The sequence below is a fragment of the Miniopterus schreibersii genome, assembly GCF_964146895.1.
Source record: "Miniopterus schreibersii genome assembly, chromosome: 3".
NCBI lineage: Eukaryota > Metazoa > Chordata > Mammalia > Chiroptera > Miniopteridae > Miniopterus > Miniopterus schreibersii.
The window spans coordinates 90309485-90320173 of NC_138103.1; the positions used below are offsets into that span (position 1 = coordinate 90309485).

Below are 10689 nucleotides of genomic sequence, written 5' to 3' on the forward strand. Positions count from 1 at the left end.
TATCTCTATAGAGATCAATTAATAAATCTATACACACACATATGCACACGCATAAACATGTAGGTGTATTAAGAGATTTATTTTAAGAAATTGGTTCCTGAATGCTCAGAATGAAAAGTGCAAAATCCATAAACCAGGCCAACAATTTCAGAACCTAGGGAAGAATTGATGGAGTCTTGAGTCCAAAATTTACGAGATAGGTTGACAGCTTGGAAACTTGGTAAGAATTCACACTGTAGTCTTGAGTAAGAATTTCTTCAGGAAACCTCAATTTTTGCTCTTAAGGCCTTGATCTGATTGGATAAGGCCCACTCACATTGTCAAAGGTAATCTTCTTTACTTGAAGTCAACTGCTTGTAGGTGTTTATTCAATCTACAAAATACCTTCCCAGCAACATCTAGTGTTTTATTAAATTACTGGGTACTATTCCTTAGTAAAGTTGATACATAAAATTCACCATCACATAGCATAAATAGTGAGAAAATAAAGGTGTATTAAGTGGTGCTTATCAAATTCAAAATAAATAGATCCGTAATTTTTCACATTTCTTCATCCCAAATTTTTAGGTTTAGTTCTGAACCCAAAGAGGCCCACACCAAGACACATCATAATTATAATGCCAAAGATTAAAGACAGAGAATCTAAAAGGCAACAAGAGAAAAGCAGTTAGTTACCTACAAGGGAGTTACCATAAGACTGTCAGCTCACTTCTCAACAGAAATTTGCAAACCAGAAGGAATTGGCATGAAATATTCAAAGTGATGAAAAGGAAAGTCCTATAACCCAAATCACTCTAACCAGCAAAGCTATCATTTAGAATTGAAAGACAGATAAAAAGCTTCCCAGGCAAGGAAAAGCTAGAGTTCATCATCACCAAACCAGTAAAACAAAGCAAAACAAAAAAACTATGATATAAAAATGTGTTAAGATGCTAATTTTGTGGTAATAAATGTCTATTGCAGCTATAAATAACAAAACTCTTCAGTTTTTCATTTTAGCTTTCTCTTTAAAATTGACATTTGGCTGGGGGCCATTTATAAAGTGTCCCTTATTGTCATTTAAAAATGTTTATAAAGCGCTGAAAAAGATAACTCATGCTCCTATACAGAAATATACCACAACCTTGAAAACAAAAACAACCTATCTGCTTTTAAATAAAATCATTTTCAAACATAAATCACAATGATACCTGCAACGTCAATGGCTAGAAGCAATATTTATTATATGACTCATATGGCTATGGATGTTTTAGACACTCTCCAGAACAGGATAGACCCACACCTCCAACCCCAAAATTATTTCAGATGTCAAGATAGACAACACCATACCCATAAAAAGATGCCATAAAAAAGTTTATTACTTATATAATGAGGTATTCTGCTGAGAGCAGAACTGGGAAGGCTTCCAAGCTGGTCTAAAAATGGCTCGAATGTGCAAGAAAGAAGATTGTCTTGGGGTCTTTATGGTAGTTAGGAAGAGGGGCCAGGGTGTGGTTCTTGTATGTGGCCAGGAGCTTATAGGGTTTGAAATCCTGCCAGCATCACAGGATGAAGTACACAAATATTCTTATCATCTTTCTGAGATTTGAAGCAGAAGATAAAGAAAGAGTATTGAGACTTAAAACATGTCAGCAGTGAAATACCAAAAAAAACAAAGTAAGACATTTCACAATGATAAGCTGAATGATTTTTTTCTGGTTTCAGCTCTGCTCTCTCATGAGTCTATAGCTACCTGTAGGCAGCTCTGCTAGAATGGGCATGCCTGGAACACTGAGCCCTTCTCCAGCATCTTCCCCATGGTAGTGCAAGGGACCCGAAAGGGAGATAGAAGCCCTCGGTATTCAGGGATAAGGCTTGGAACTGGAAACCTGCCACTTTATATTATATTAACTAAAAGAAATCACAAGGCCAACTTAGATTCAAGGAACGGGAAAAACTTTTTTTCTTGATGAAAAGCATTGTAAAATCAAATTGCAAAGAACATGATTACAGAAAGGGGGATAATGAAAGTCATTTTTGTAAACAATCTACTATAGTGCTGACTAGGGGAAGAAATTGAACTATCCATGTTTCATTTTATGGCATAAACATTTTAGTACATGGAATTGAACTGAAACAAGGCAAAAAGTCATTATATATGCCTCACATTCAATCCCCTAATCCACAGGATCAAGATTATATTGACCAAAATTTGAGTGGCAATCTTTATGCAAGATGAATTGATTTTCAATCACTCAGTTTCTTCCTTGAAAACTATTGAATAATTGTAACCAATAAATATTGACTGAAGTAATTTTAAATTAACCTATTTAGCAATAACAATCTCCAAAAAGAATGCAAAGCAAAGCTAGGAGACAGTGACATTTACAGAACTTGTAATTAAATTATGAGGCAGCACCACAAAGAGGAAGTTTCTTAGGAGTTTTATCAACAGATTGCATTTTCTAAATTATTTATTAATTCAGAGAATGAGAAAATGTAGTTGTGCTACCTCCATCTTAGTAGTGCATGTGGACCATAAGAATATATGCTAAAAAGTGCAACTGTAACTGGCTGCATGTAAACCTACCCAACAATTATAATTTAATAAAGGATCTCACTATAATACTAGTAGTTAAATCTAAGCCAGACTCAGGCTTCACATGCTCTCCATTGAGACACATAGTGTTATGACCGATCTTACTTTATCTTAAAAATTAATCATATAATACATATCATCAAGGAGTTTTAGAAAAAATATTCAAACATAAAGGAATAGATTATTTTAGAAGAAAAGAAAATACCATAATTTGAGATGAAAGAGAATCCTAAACCTGATGGTTAAATCAATCTATTAAACAGTAACATACCTCATGGTAAATCACTAGCAGCAGTCTACTGGAAATTGAAAATAAGAAGAGAATGCTAGCAACAATTATTTAATGATGTTCTAGAATAAGTAGAAGAACAATGAATGAGATTTATAAACGTTGGTTAGTTGCTCTAATTATCAGAGGATATAACTGTCCACTTGGAGACAAGACAAGGAGCTAACATATCATTAGAACATATTCAATATTATAAAAGGACAGTGCACTACTATGTTACAACACAAAATTATGGAAGTCCATGGCTCTCACATAAATAACCAATAATAAGATAGAAATTATATGTGTTTAGAAACTAAAATGGAATGAAACTCCTGTACACTAAAATAGCCCAAGTAATAGTTCTTTCCTAGAAGTTAATTCCATTGTAAATATGCAATACTGATCTAACTATAATAGTAGAATAAAATTGTATACTTGCATAAATGAATACTTTGTGATTCTAAATATAATTTCCATTTACATATACTATCACTATGAATCTAATTTAAAATTATATAGTTATTCCAAAATTTCAATGCAAGCATAAATAAATTGTAGAAACCAAACATATTTGAAAAAATTCAGACTAGCTGTCCTATATTTAAATATGTGATTTATTTACAAAAAGTAAAATGCTATTATATTGAAACAAAAAAATATTTTAGATTAATGTACCAAATAGAAAATCTAATTGTAGGACAATTGTTAAATACAAATGTAAGAGAATATATACACACTGACACATTCATACACTCACCTAGAGTGTAATCTCTCTATGCAAGAGATAGACACAGGGCTTATCAGTAATAAGTAGAATGAAAACAAAACATTTAAGTACTTATATTGAGATACGATTACTTACAAAAATCTGTACATATTTAATGTATGCAACTTGATGAGTTTGGAAACAAGTATACATCCTTGAAACCCTCATCACAATCTATGCTATAAACATACCCACCACCTCCAAAACAGTCCTCCTGCCCTCTTTATTATTATCATTATTACATTTTTGTGTTTATCCAGTGCCCACCAGAGTCTGAAAAAATAGTTTGCAATTCTAACCTTGTATTAACACATCATTTAACCAGAATTATGGCCTGTCATTATGGTATAATAAAACATAAATTTATGAGATAATAGTCACAGTGAATGGCAACGTATAATTATAGTTTCATACAAGTGTATTACAAGATTGACATTTGAAAGAGAGTTACATTACAGAGACAATAAAGTACTTCTCTGTTTAAATTGTGTGCATTTAGGAATGTGCTGGTTTGATAGCAATGATTGCTCCATTTTTAATAAAGAAATGTATGCTATCGGCTACAATTTGAAAAATCTGCATTCCTCTTCTATGTATACATTAATTTAGTGAATTTGGTTGACGTTTTATCTCATTTTGTAAAATCAGGAAATAAATACTATAATAGTTACTTTGTATCTCACTGTTGCATTACCTAATAGAATATCTGACACATATGGCATTAATTATGTATATATTGAATAAATGCATGTCATGGGAACTACCTTTCACTGAACATATGGTATACTTATTGATTATTTGAAGTCTGTTAACCTTTTCAAGGGTATTATATCAGTGAAAATAAAGTGAGTTTATTACTCTGTCATTTAAATGTGGCACTAGGCCAATACAGTCTTCTCAGCTTTCTCTGGTTATAAGATTTGGAGTCACATGCCTAGAAATCGAATAGCTAATTGAGACTAGACTGTGTCTCTGTGCTGGTAAATAGATTTTAATTCAGACTTTCAGAGTGTATTATCCAGGTAAATGAGCTCATAATTATAAATAAATGCTTTGGTCAAGTATCTAATCTACCCCAGAGTTGTCTTAGGTCCCAATTTGAAATTTTGGACTTTAAAGATCAAAAAATATTCATTTGGACAAGTTCAGAATTACTTTCAATAGTTTCAGGATGTCGTCTACAGAATAAAATAAAAGCTGTAAGATAAAATATGAGAAAAGACTGGAATTATCACAATAAATCCAGAACTTACATTTCAAAATAATACCATACTTCAGAATTGATCAGAATGCAGAGCTGATTTAATGGGGGTGATTAAGAATTGTTGTTTCTAACCAAAATATATTAGAGCCAATAGAAGCCAATAAATAAACCACTAAACACAGTGATTGTCAAACAGACCAATAACTGTCTATGAACAATGTGACTTTTTAAAATGTATTTTTATTGTTAAAAGTATTACAGATGTCCTCTTTCCCCCCCAACTGATCCCTTCTACCTGCCCCTCCACACCCCACAGATTCCTACAACTGGTCGAAGAGTTAGAGCTCCTCATGGTGGCCTTTGTGAATCTACCAACTCAGCCACAGCGTTCCGGTAAAGCCAGCAGGAACTGTCAACAAATGTGTGAGCAGGAATATGAGAGAACGAGAGGCAGAGGGAGAGAGGATTATTTCTATGAGGTTCACACTAATTTGGGGGGGGGGAGAAAAAGTAATATATAGATAAAACTAGGAGTTATTTTGAGTCTTTTGAAATTAAAATGAGTATCTAATCATATTCTTCAAACATTTACAGGACAATGTTGGTGTTTTGACCTATTGAATTCAACATGAGAGTCATGCTCCGGAGGAATCAGACGCTTCAAATTGCCGTATAGTGTAAAAATAACTCAGAGCTTCTGCTTAGATCTACCGTATTACAAATATGAAGGTTGAACCAGAGAGCTAAGCATGGAGCTCAGAGGGGGGCCTCTGCACATAGACCAGGAAACAAGAAGTTATCTGATAGTTCATTATATCCACTGTCTTAACAAAAAATATTAAATCAATGTTTGTTTTCCACTTAAATTATCTGAAATTCAAATCAGAGTAAAGATAATCAATAAAGAATTTATATCTATATTGTATATGTTGTCTGGATAAACTCTAGTTATTATGAAGCTAGTTCTCTGGATTTTAACATTAAAAAAAGTGTTTAAATGCTGATATATTTATATTTAGTATTAAATCAATTCTAATGTTATCTAAATCCATAAATATTACTTACATGGCAGACATCTAGCATGTTTTTTATTTTATTTTCAAATATATACTATAACTGAATGTAAATGAATATCAAATCAATATACATCAAGCTTCTTAGATTTCCTTAAATGTATTCTTAGCAATGTTAGAAACTAAATTAAAAATATTTGATGCTTTTATGTCCTCATAAACTAGAACTATGTAAAATAGTTTATCATTTTAAACTGCTGGTTTTCCAGTTTGTTCTTCTTGAGTATTAATTTTCTGTATGCATGTAGCAAATTTCAGGCAATATTAGTTAAGCTTAAAATAAATTCTGAAAACAATATTAAAACAATTCTGAATTCATCTTTCAAATTCTGTTAAAAGCTTTATAAAATTATTAGATACAGCTGATGAAAATAGGCTAAAATATCTAGACTCTGGTTAATATAAGTTACAGCCAATTTCAGTTTTAAAATAACATTTTGAATTAAAATTTTATGTTTATTTGTATGTATACAAACCTTTGTCTATACAATACATGCAAATTCAATCTCATACACAAAATACATGTATATATACCCATTAATTTATTTCTAGATGACTTAACATGATGTTGTGTTGTTATTGGTCAGATAAATGTATAAAATTTAGATTTGTTAAACAACAACAACAAAAAGGTTAATTTGTTTTTAACATAGTAAGCAGAAGATTCAAAACAAGTTCTGCCTATGGAGAACACCAGTCTTTTCACTACATCACCCTGCCTCTTCTTAAAATCATATCTGTGTGGTTAAATGTGAGATCTAATACTTGCTATTGTTTTTGTTTCAAACACTATTGGATTTTATTTGATCTTACAGACTGCAGTGCATTAGAATATATTGTTCACATAGAAAGTTCAAAACATTACTTGAACAAAGATGAGGATCGTGGTATTATGATAATGGACAGTATGTTTTTCTGATCCCCAAACTGACAATTCTTTTTAAATATACATCCAGGGGCTCTATAATTAGCTTAAGTTCACACACAGACAATGGCATGCTCGCTTTTTTCCTAAATAAAGCAGTTCCTTTGACACTGATGTTTTTAAAGATTAATGTATTTCTCATTCACTATTCTTACAGACACTTCTTGACTTTTTTTCCTTCTGTTCTGCACTCCCCTCTCCTCCACTCTCTTCTCTTTCCCTCCCTTTCTTCTATTCTCCTCTCTACTTTCTTCCCAGACAGATAATAGCAAAAGGCTTTTTTTTTTTTAAGTAAACTGGTTTTTATCCTAAACAGTACCACTGCAGGGTGCCGGAGGGGCCTCTCCTGCTCCCACGGTCACTTAGTCCACAGGTCTGGGGCTCAGGCTACCCGCTCGTAGGCCAGGCCTCGTCACCTGAAGGCTGGCCTGTGCGAGGGGGCCCAGGACCCTCCCGGTAGGCAGGCCCACCCCTCCCTTGAGTCACCAGGGCCTCAGCGCCCACCTCCCCACTGACCAGCAGTGACACAGCAGCCTCCACATGACCTGTGGCTGCCAGTGCCACCACCGCCTGCTCTATGGGGAAGCCCATGCGCTCCAGGGAGATTGTCAGGGCTACCTCAGCCCCCACACCCGGGGACCCCACCCCTGCCCACCCTGCCCTACCATAGAGAAGAAACGGAAGACTTGGGCAGCCACAGTGGGCTCTTGGGAACCTGGGCTGGCCCCTCAAGGAGCGAGGCCTGGATCCCCTCCTGCAGCATCTGCTCATCTAGGGCTGCCCACAGCTGGGTCCCTGGGGGGGAAGCTGGGCCCGGTCCAGGCCAGGCCAACCTCTGAGGAGCCCTCCCAGGTGGGCTGCGCAGGCCCCAGGCCTGGGGGGAATGGGGCTGAGCCTTCACTCTGGGACATAGGCTAGAGGAGGCCATGTAAGGAGGTCCAGGGGTGGCAAGTCTCATTCCAGGAAGGGTGAGAGGCAGCTCAGCCACACTGCCCGGGGTGGGAAGGAGCCTAAGCGGCCAGCACCCGGCCGAGACCCTGCACAGGAAGCCCTCCTGCAGCGCCTGCAGCCACCGCTCAGAGCTCAGGGAGCTCCAGCCATGGGAAGGCCCCGCTGTGTAGGCCAGGCCAGCAAGGAGACCGCAGAAAGGCTGCAGGAAGGGTGGCTCAGAGCTGAGCAGCGGTGTCAGGGCAAGCAGCAACCAAGGCAACAGCCACGGTGGCAGTGCCCGGTGGAGCTCTCCAGGGCAGCAACCTTGCCCCGAGAGCATGGCCAGGTGCACAGGCAGGTACCCACAGCCACCGGCTGCAGTGGACACCCCGAGGCCTGCGCCCGGCAGCCAGGGCTAGCAGGGTGGAGGCACGCAGGAACTGCAGCGTGCCCAGGTGGCACTCCTGCCTCCAGCCCGCACGGGCAAGAGCAGCAGGCTCAGGAGCAGACTGGATGGGGCTGTGCGGCCCAGAGCATGGGTCAACAGCCGGCGTGCCTGCCAGGGGTCCAGCAGCAGCTCCCGGGCCAAGGCAAGGCTGGGACCAGCTCCCACCGACCACAGACGGCTCAGTAGCTGCATCAGGACTGAGGAGGCCAGAGGCAGTGCTGGGGACACTAGGCCAGGGGGTCTCTGTCATACACAGCTTGGCTGAAGGCAGTCAAGGGCAGCCTTGAAGCTGTGTGCTTACTGGGAAGCCGGAGAGCAGAAGGGGAAGGCAAGGACCAGGGAGATTCTTCCAGGTGATAGGGAGAGTGGAGGTCCCAAGGCATGGGGCGCACTCAGCTTTGTGACTTTAGGAAAAGTGCTCAAATTCCTTGGGCCTCAGTTTCCCCTTTGCGGAGCGGAGCACAACCCCCCCACCCCGCAAAAGCCGCTCAGGGCCCCGGCTGAGAGTAGGGGCTCCCGATTCCCACGAGGCCCGAGCACTCTAAGCCCATTCTGCTTGCACTCGGACCCGTGACCTGGTCAACCGGCCCGCGTGCCACCCCCTCCCTCACCACCCACGAATTAGTCCAGCAAAAGGCTTCTGATGTGCTTCTACAGTTAAAATGCTTGGGAGCGATTGTAACTGTAACTGAGTGTTAATTTATATGATTGACTATATGAAATAGCCCAGCAGACATGACTGAATTTATTTCAGTATTGGGAGAAATTACATTTTTGTCCTAAGACTCTAAAGAGGAATATAATGGAGAATAATTAAGTGCAGAACATGGTCTATAGTTAGCAAATCAATTTAGGGACTGCTTTTTACTCCTTAAATTGAATATGCTATGTAAATATAAAATGTTTCTTTTAAAGGCTTAAAAACCAAAGGTTAAAAAAATAATAGTCTTGACTTAAAGAGTAGGAGTCATGTCAACATTGCTCAAATCACTCAAATACATTTTAGTACTGTTTATTTCAAATCCATGACAGATAGAAAATTATTAAAAATATCTTCCAATCCTGCCCTACTTTCTGAGACTAACTAGGTTTTAAAAATCAATGTTAAGCTATCTCTTCAGGGGGAAATATATATAATTCCTTATTTTGAATAATCCTATCTCGTTTCCTTCCCTTAATTTTGGAGGAGAGGTCAAATCAGTTTGTTGATGCACGAAGTTTGTACTAATAAGCCATCTGGTTGCAGCACTGGTTCAATGCTTAACACGTGTTTCCTTCTATAGAGGGCCACTGACTTGTTCCCACTTTCCTCTCCATCCCCCCAGGGGGTGAATTCACTGCCCTTAGATTGCAATAACCATGGCCATTCCTTTCCCTGTGCTAGCGACTCATTCAGGAATAACATATAATGCCATTCTGGCCAAAGGACAGCAGGTGGAATCTGCAAGAAGGTCTCTGGGGAAATTTTTCACCTTAGCACAAATGCCAAACTGCTCAGGAAGGCAGAGTAGATGAAAAAATCCTGTGTAATATATGGCTTTTTTATGCCTCTGAATTAACCTACCTTCAAGTAGTCACGCCTTTAGATTCTGAAGTGAACTAGTAAGTGTCTTACTGTTCAAACCATTTGGAGTTGAGATATTAGTAATAACATTCATCAGGATCCCAGTTGATAGTATTGTGGTTAGGAACTGTTGTGTATATTTGAGTCCATCTACATGGACCACGTTCTTTATCGGTAATACATATAAATCTTCCTATCCTCTTTTGAAATTATATAAAATTTTATATTAAATTAAGTTCAAACATAAATGGTATTTTGAGATTTTTTAAAACTGTATTACTCCAGGGGCATAATGTTTTCTAATGAAAATAATTAAGCTGGGAATTTTACTTATAAAGTTCAGATGTTTTCTGTGATAATCCTTACGGAGTTCATTTCAGTCTTACAGTTTGCTCTGTTTTGTCATTATTTGCTTGAAGTGATAAAGTAACCAAAAATTATTATCAAATAATTAAAATAATCACAAAACTTTATTTAGTAAATTAAATGATCTAAACTATCAGTGAATCTATGAGGATTGTAAATGATGTAACAGGTTATTTCCAGAAGCATCAGAATTAAACTCAGACATGCCAGGGTAGTTTTCTATATACCTGGTGCCTGTACAACTTGCTGTCTAAACTGTTGGTTTATAATACAGATACCTCCAAGATACCTGGCATGTGAGTTGGGAGTAAAGTGTAGCCGAGTGACCTTTTTTTATTGTTCCACTGTTTCAGTTGTATTTCTCTGATTAGGAACCATCAAATTGCTCCTGGGATTTAGATCAATAAAACTCTTTGGGTGGCTGTCATAAAAGTTAATAGGTAAAGAGTATTTCTTTCTCGAATTTTTTTGTTAGAACTATTTCTACATTCCACTTCACTTCAGCTAAAGAAAACACCTATAAAAACTGCTTTTTAATATTCCAGAGTGAAATGCCACTTAAAG

At 37.7% G+C, this 10689-nt stretch overlaps 1 pseudogene across 1 annotated transcript; it reads right to left on the reverse strand.

The window, feature by feature from the left end:
- Positions 1 to 7204: 7204 nt before the first annotated feature.
- Positions 7205 to 9512, reverse strand: LOC308554936 (rhomboid domain-containing protein 3 pseudogene; annotated as a pseudogene). The gene is made up of 3 exons: positions 9491 to 9512; positions 7483 to 8599; positions 7205 to 7418 (listed from the first exon to the last, which is right to left on the reverse strand). The product of its transcript is annotated as a rhomboid domain-containing protein 3 pseudogene (transcript).
- Between the last annotated feature and the right edge of the window lie 1177 nt (positions 9513 to 10689).